Here is an 8,788-nt window from a genome sequence, read left to right as displayed (position 1 = left end):
AAAAAAAAAAAAAAAAAAAAAAAAAAAAAAAAAAAAAAAGAAAGAAAGAAAGAAAGAAAGAAAAAGTAAGTTTGAAGTAAGTTTGGGTGCTGTCTTATAAGCTTCATTTTTTTTTTGTATTTTTTTTTAATTTTATTTTTTATAAACATGTGTTTTTTTTCCCCAGGGGTACAGGTCTGTGAATCTCTAGGTTTACACACTTCACAGCACTCACCATAGCACATACCCTACCCAATGTCCATAACCCCACCCCCCCTCCCAACCACCCTCCCCCCAGCAACCCTCAGTTTGTTTTGTGAGATTAAGAGTCACTTATGGTTTGTCTCCCTCCCAATCCCAACTTGTTTCATTTACTCTTCTCCTACCCCATTAATCCCCCATGTTGCATCTCCTCTCCCTCATATCAGGGAGATCATATGATAGTTGTCTTTCTCTGATTGACTTATTTCGCTAAGCATGATACCCTCGATTTCAATCCACATCGTCGCAAATGGCAAGATTTCATTTCTTTTGATGGCTGCATAGTATTCCATTGTATATATATACCACATCTTCTTTATCCATTCGTCTGTTGATGGACATCTAGGTTCTTTCCATAGTTTGGCTATTGTAGACATTGCTGCTATAAACATTCGGGTGCACGCGCCCCTTCGGATCACTACGTTTGTATCTTTAGGGTAAATACCCAGTAGTGCAATCGCCGGGTCATAGGGTAGTTCTATTTTCAACATTTTGAGGAACCTCCATGCTGTTTTCCAGAGTGGTTGCACCAGCTTGCATTCCCACCAACAGTGTAGGAGGGTTCCCCTTTCTCCACATCCTCGCCAGCATCTGTCATTTCCGGACTTGTTAATTTTAGCCATTCTGACTGGTGTGAGGTGGTATCTCATTGTGGTTTTGATTTGTATTTCCCTGATGCCGAGTGATATGGAGCACTTTTTCATGTGTCTGTTGGCCATCTGGATGTCTTCTTTGCAGAAATGTCTGTTCATGTCTTCTGCCCATTTCTTGATTGGATTATTTGTTCTTTGGGTGTTGAGTTTGCTAAGTTCTTTATAGATTCTGGACACTAGCCCTTTATCTGATATGTCGTTTGCAAATATCTTCTCCCATTCTGTCAGTTGTCTTTTGGTTTTGTTAACTGTTTCCTTTGCTGTGCAAAAGCTTTTGATCTTGATAAAATCCCAATAGTTCATTTTTGCCCTTGCTTCCCTTGCCTTTGGCGATGTTCCTAGGAAGATGTTGCTGCGGCTGAGGTCGAAGAGGTTGCTGCCTGTGTTCTCCTCAAGGATGTTGATGGATTCCTTTCTCACATTGAGGTCCTTCATCCATTTTGAGTCTATTTTCGTGTGTGGTGTAAGGAAATGATCCAATTTCATTTTTCTGCATGTGGCTGTCCAATTTTCCCAACACCATTTATTGAAGAGGCTGTCTTTTTTCCATTGGACATTCTTTCCTGCTTTGTCAAAGATTAGTTGACCATAGAGTTGAGGGTCTATTTCTGGGCTCTCTATTCTGTTCCATTGATCTATGTGTCTGTTTTTGTGCCAGTACCATGCTGTCTTGATGATGACAGCTTTGTAATAGAGCTTGAAGTCCAGAATTGTGATGCCACCAACTTTGGCTTTCTTTTTCAATATTCCTTTGGCTATTCGTGGTCTTTTCTGGTTCCATATAAATTTTAGGATTATTTGTTCCATTTCTTTGAAAAAAATGGATGGTACTTTGATAGGAATGGCATTAAATGTGTAGATTGCTTTAGGTAGCATAGACATTTTCACAATATTTATTCTTCCAATCCAAGAGCATGGAACATTTTTCCATTTCTTCGTGTCTTCCTCAATTTCTTTCATGAGTACTTTATAGTTTTCTGTGTATAGATTCTTAGTCTCTTTGGTTAGGTTTATTCCTAGGTATCTTATAGTTTTGGGTGCAATTGTAAATGAGATGGACCCCTTAATTTCTCTTTCTTCTGTCTTGTTGTTGGTGTAGAGAAATGCGACTGATTTCTGTGCATTGATTTTATATCCTGACACTTTACTGAATTCCTGTACCAGTTCTAGCAGTTTTGGAGTGGAGTCTTTTGGCTTTTCCACATATAGTATCATATCATCTGTGAAGAGTGATAGTTTGACTTCTTCTTTGCCGATTTGGATGCTTTTAATTTCTTTTTGTTGTCTGATTGCTGAGGCTAGGACTTCTAGTACTATGTTGAATAGCAGTGGTGATAACGGACATCCCTGCCGTGTTCCTGACCTTAGTGGAAAAGCTTTCAGTTTTTCTCCATTGAGAATGATATTTGCGATGGGTTTTTCATAGATGGCTTTGATAATATTGAGGTATGTGCCCTCTATCCCTACACTTTGAAGAGTTTTGATCAGGAAGGGTTGCTGTACTTTGTCAAATGCTTTTTCAGCATCTATGGAGAGTATCATATGGTTCCTGTTCTTTCTTTTATTAATGCGTTGTATCACATTGATTGATTTGCGGATGTTGAACCAAACTTGCAGCCCTGGAATAAATCCCACTTGGTCGTGGTGAATAATCCTTTTAATGTACTGTTGAATCCTATTGGCTAGTATTTTGGTGAGAATTTTTGCATCTGTGTTCATCAAGGATATTGGTCTGTAGTTCTCTTTTTTGATGGGATCCTTGTCTGGTGTGGGGATCAAGGTGATGCTGGCCTCATAAAATGAGTTTGGAAGTTTTCCTTCCATTTCTATTTTTTGGAACAGTCTCAAGAGAATAGGAATTAGTTCATCTTTAAATGTTTGGTAGAATTCCCCCGGGAAGCCGTCTGGCCCTGGGCTTTTGTTTGTTTGGAGATTTTTGATGACGGTTTCAATCTCCTTACTGGTTATGGGTCTGTTCAGGCTTTCTATTTCTTCCTGGTTCAGTTGTGGTAGTTTATATGTCTCTAGGAATGCACCCATTTCTTCCAGATTGTCAAATTTGTTGGCGTAGTGTTGCTCATAATATGTTCTTATAATTGTCTGTATTTCTTTGGTGTTAGTTGTGATCTCTCCTCTTTCATTCATGATTTTATTTATTTGGGTCCTTTCTCTTTTCTTTTTGATAAGCCTGGTCAGGGGGTTATCAATCTTATTAATTCTTTCAAAGAACCAGCTCCAAGTTTTGTTGATTTGTTCTATTGTTTTTTTGGTTTCTATTTCATTGATTTCTGCTCTGATCTTTATGATTTCTCTTCTCCTGCTGGGTTTAGGGTTTCTTTCTTGTTCTTTCTCCAGCTCCTTTAGGTGTAGGGTTAGGTTGTGTACCTGAGACCTTTCTTGTTTCTTGAGAAAGGCTTGTACCACTATATATTTTCCTCTCAGGACTGCCTTTGTTGTGTCTCACAGATTTTGAACCGTTGTATTTTCATTATCATTTGTTTCCATGAATTTTTTCAATTCTTCTTTAATTTCCTGGTTGACCCATTCATTCTTCAGAAGGATGCTGTTTAGCTGCCATGTATTTGGGTTCTTTCCAAATTTCCTCTTGCGATTGAGTTCTAGCTTCAGAGCATTGTGGTCTGAAAATATGCAGGGAATGATCCCAATCTTTTGATACCGGTTGAGACCTGATTTAGGATCGAGGATGTGATCTATTCTGGAGAATGTTCCATGTGCACTAGAGAAGAATGTGTATTCTGTTGCTTTGGGATGAAATGTTCTGAATATATCTGTGATGTCCATCTGGTCCAGTGTGTCATTTAAGGCCTTTATTTCCTTGTTGATCTTTTGCTTGGATGATCTGTCCATTTCAGTGAGGGGAGTGTTAAAGTCCCCTACTATTATTGTATGATTGTTGATGTGTTTCTTTGATTTTGTTATTAATTGGTTTATATAGTTGGCTGATCCCACGTTAGGGGCATAGATATTTACAATTGTTAGATCTTCTTGTTGGACAGATCCTTTGAGTATGATATAGTGTCCTTCTTCATCTCTTATTATAGTCTTTGGTTTAAAATCTATTTGATCTGATATAAGGATTGCCACTCCTGCTTTCTTCTGATGTCCATTAGCATGGTAAATTCTTTTCCACCCCCTCACTTTAAATCTGGAGGTGTCTTCGGGTTTAAAATGAGTTTCTTGTAGGCAACATATAGATGTGTTTTGTTTTTTTATCCATTCTGATACCCTGTGTCTTTTGATTGGGGCATTTAGCACATTAACATTCAGGGTAACTATTGAGAGATATTAATTTAGTGCCATTGTATTGCCTGTAAGGTGGCTGTTATTGTATATTGTTTCTGTTCCTTTCTGATCTACTACTTTTAGGGTCTCTCTTTGCTTAGAGGACCCCTTTCAATATTTCCTGTAGAGCTGGCTTGGTGTTTGCAAATTCTTTCAGTTTTTGTTTGTCCTGGAAGCTTTTAATCTCTCCTTCTATTTTCAATGATAGCCTAGCTGGATATAGTATTCTTGGCTGCATGTTTTTCTCGTTTAGTACTCTGAATATATCATGCCAGCTCTTTCTGGCCTGCCAGGTCTCTGTGGATAAGTCTGCTGCCAATCTAATATTTTTACCATTGTATGTTACAGACTTCTTCTCCCGGGCTGCTTTCAGGATTTTCTCTTTGTCACTAAGACTTGTAAATTTTACTATTAGGTGACGGGGTGTGGACCTATTCTTATTGATTTTGAGTGGGGTTCTCTGAACCTCCTGGATTTTGATGCTTGTTCCCTTTGCCATATTGGGGAAATTCTCTCCAATAATTCTCTCCAATATACCTTCTGCTCCCCTCTCTCTTTCTTCTTCTTCTGGAATCCCAATTATTCTAATGTTGTTTCATCTTATGGTGTCACTTATCTCTCGAATTCTGCCCTCGTGGTCCAGTAGTTGTTTGTCCCTCTTTTGCTCAGCTTCTTTATTCTCTGTCATTTGGTCTTCTATATCACTAATTCTTTCTTCTGCCTCATTTATCCTAGCAGTGAGAGCCTCCATTTTTGATTGCACCTCACTAATAGCTTTTTTGATTTCAACTTGATTAGATTTTAGTTCTTTTATTTCTCCAGAAAGGGCTTTTATATCTCCCGAGAGGGTTTCTCTAATATCTTCCATGCCTTTTTCGAGCCCAGCTAGAACCTTGAGAATCGTCATTCTGAACTCTAGATCTGACATATTACCAATGTCTGTATTGATTAGGTCCCTAGCCTTTGGTACTGCCTCTTGTTCTTTTTTTTGTGGTGAATTTTTCCACCTTGTCATTTTGTCCAGATAAGAGTATATGAAGGAACAAGTAAAATACTAAAAGGGTGGCAACAACCCCAGGAAAATATGCTTTAGCATAATCAGAAGAGATCCCAAATCATGAGGGGGGGGGAAGGGGATAAAAAGAGGTTCAGAAAGAAAAAAAAAAAAAGAAAAATGAAAAAAGAAACAAATAAAAAAAGAAAACAAATAATGAAAAAATATAAAAAGGAAAAAAAAATATATATATATATATATTAGATAAACTAGTTAAAAAATGTTAAAAAAGAAAAGGGTAAAAGTTAAAAAAAACTTAGCAGAAGAAGAGAAAAAAATTTGAAAAAGAAAAAAATTAAATTAACTGCAAGGCTAAAGAATCATGGGGAGAAAGCCATGAGCTCCGTGCTTTGCTTTCTCCTCCTCTGGAATTCCGCGGCTCTCTTTGGTATTGAAACTGCACTCCTCGTAAGTGAACTTGGTCCTGGCTGGGTTTCTTGTTGATCTTCTGGGGGAGGGGCCTGTTGTAGTGATTCTCAAGTGTCTTTGCCCCAGGCAGAGTTGCACCGCCCTTACCAGGGGCCGGGCTGAGTAATCCGCTCGGGTTTGCTTTCGGGAGCTTTTGTTCCCTGAGCACTTTCCGTAGCGTTCCGGAAGACGGGAATGAAGATGGCGGCCTCCCAGTCTCCGGCCCAGAGGAGCTGAGAGCTCGGGGCCCCACTCCTCAGTGCGCCCCCAGAGAACAGCGCCCAATTACTCCCGTCTGCCTGGCCTCCAGCCGCGCTCCGAGCTGACCAAGCCAGCGACCGGTTCAAAGTAAGCCCGAGCTGTGAGCTCACTCCTCGGCTCCGTCTCTGTAGCCAGCTTCCCCGTTCTAATACCTGTAAGCTCTGCGACACTCAGACACCCCTATCCTTCTGTGACCCTACGGGACCTGAGGCCACACTGGCCCCGCGTGCGCTTCACCCCGGTTAAGCCTCTGGAGCGATGTCCCTCAGCGGAACAGACTTTTAAAAGTCCTGATTTTGTGCTCCGTTGCTCCTCCACTTGCCGGGAGCCAGCCCCGCCCCCCGCGGTCTATCTTCCCGTCGCTTTGGATTCACTTCTCTGCCAGTCCTACCTTTCAGAAAGTGGTTGATTTTCTGTTTCTAGAATTGCTGTTCTTCTTCTCTTCGATCTCCCGTTGGATTTGTAGGTGTTTGCAATCTTTAGATAAGCTATCTAGCTGATCTCCCGCAACCTGAAGTAGTCTCAGCCTGCTACTTCTCCGCCATCTTGACTCCTCCCCTAAGCTTCATTATTGTATGCATGCTCTAGAATAAAAAGTAAGACTTAATAATCTATAATTCCATTTACTGAATTTTCTATTATTGACATTTTTAACACATGTTTGGAGGAATATATATTTTTTGTGATGTTGAGTTACAAAAGAAATGTCATATCTATACTTCATTTCCTTTCTTGTTGCTGTGCAGAGATTTATTCAGGATGACCACTGAAGTGAGCCAATGGATGGTTGCATAATAAACACAGGAAAAAGAAACAATTTCAGGATAACTTTTTAATGTGTCAGGTTGTCTGGGTCCATAAACTGAAGAATGAGAAAGGGTTCCCTGCCCTAATTCCAAATACAATGTTTAAAAAATTTTGAATCTCCCTAATGGAATCTTATATGGCCAATTTCCTTCTGATGAGACTGGGAATTGGCACATATATGACGAAAATTATTCAATAAGAGACAAAGCATTTTCCCAAACAATGTCTTTCTCCATTTTTAATTTGATTATAAACTTCAGAGATAGAATAGAGAGCCAATGGTGTAGAATATGATTGATAAATTGTGGCTTCAGCCTGAGTCATCTAAGTGTCCTGGCTTTTTGATATAATTTAGATAATATTTTCCATTGTGGAGGATGATGAATTTTGGGAAACTCCTAAAAATATTCATTTAGGGTAAGTTGTATTATGTGGAAAAGATCCGAGGAAATAGAATTTGATATAATTATTATTTAAGATTCATGTGGTTCTTTCAAAAACAATGTATATATGAAGTGGTCATCATAATACCATGCTTCCCAATCAACTAAAAATATACAAAATGCTGACGATTGAAGACAAAGAACAAAGAGAAAGGACTAATAAAGAACCACTTACCTCCTTTCTTCATTGATTGATAATCTGGATTTTCTGTCTTTGTAGTAAGAGCTCAGGTAGGTGTGAGACTGTGAGACTACATGTAAACAATTTCTTCATTCTGACGTCCTTCTGGTCTTACTTATAAAATGAGGATGGTGTCTATGTGGTTTCTAAGATCCCTTCCCACATAAAACTGATATATCCCTGTATATCTCTGTGGTCTCTGTAGGAAATATAATCCCTATGAAATTAGCAGAAGCAAGTAAGATTGATTTTTCAAACATGTGGAAGATTAACACTTAAAAGGAAGGTAAACTTTAAAAGGAAAGTTTAACTCCTGTTACAATTTTGCCAGCATTAAAACATACTAACAGGACAAGGAACAGATATAAAGGAAAAATTAAACGGAAGATACTCTGACAAAGCTACTAGAACATATAGAATAAGAAGCATAGAAGGAGCTATTTACTGCAATGTGAGTCTTGACTACATGGATGGAGAGTTTACCATATGTCAAGAAATGTGAAATACAGAACATCTGAGAATAAGACATAAACTGGTATGTGTATCAAACATGAAAAACATAATTATCATTTTGAACCCAGACCATTCCAACACAACAGTCAAGTGCTGAGAACTGAGAATCAATATCTAAAGAATGTTCAGGGAAGAAGATTAGATATATATTCTAAACAAGGGCAACATTCACATAAAAAGAAAGGAAGAAGGCATTTTGACATATACAAGAATTTTTTAAAAAGATAGTATCTCTACAAAAGTCTTTTTGAAGATGTTGTCCAGTCAAATAAATAATAAATCAAAATTAAACACACATGAATCAATAGGTCAAAGAATGAAATGACTGAGAGCTCTGAATCCAGGTCAACATATCATTAAATCCTAAAAATTACAGCAACTGGATGCAAAAGAGAATGGAAGTACTTTAATTTTAGAAATAAAAACCAATACATTGAAAAATAATAGAGAAGCAAAAATATCATTAAGTGTGCAAAATATTGGAAGACTTGGCCAGACAGGGAAGGGAATCATAGCCCTTCATGTTTCACAGCAGAGAATCAAAGGATATTAATTTCTATAGCTGATAACCAAAAATGAATGTTTAGAAAATATAATCTAAAGATATAGATGTAATCACTCTGAGAAAAAACAATGAACAGACTATACTTCTAAATTAACAAAGATACAAAAGAAACAATAACCAAAATAAAGGATATACGTATTATAAAAGAAAACAAAACAAAACAAAAATGTTTAGACTTAAATGCCTGAAGCAAAACAAAAAATAAGATAAGACAGTAAACATAAATTTCACCAAACCTGTAAGGTATATCCTGAAGACTTCTAAAGGGAATAAAATAAGTTATAAGTTAATAATAATCAAATCAACCTTATATTTTTCATCAATAAAACTAGATACCAAAAAATAAAACACCTTCAAAAT

Source organism: Lontra canadensis, unplaced genomic scaffold (assembly GCF_010015895.1).
Source record: "Lontra canadensis isolate GAN:19392208 unplaced genomic scaffold, GSC_riverotter_1.0 scaffold52, whole genome shotgun sequence".
In the NCBI taxonomy this organism is placed as follows: Eukaryota; Metazoa; Chordata; class Mammalia; order Carnivora; family Mustelidae; genus Lontra; species Lontra canadensis.
This window is presented reverse-complemented; position numbering follows the sequence as displayed.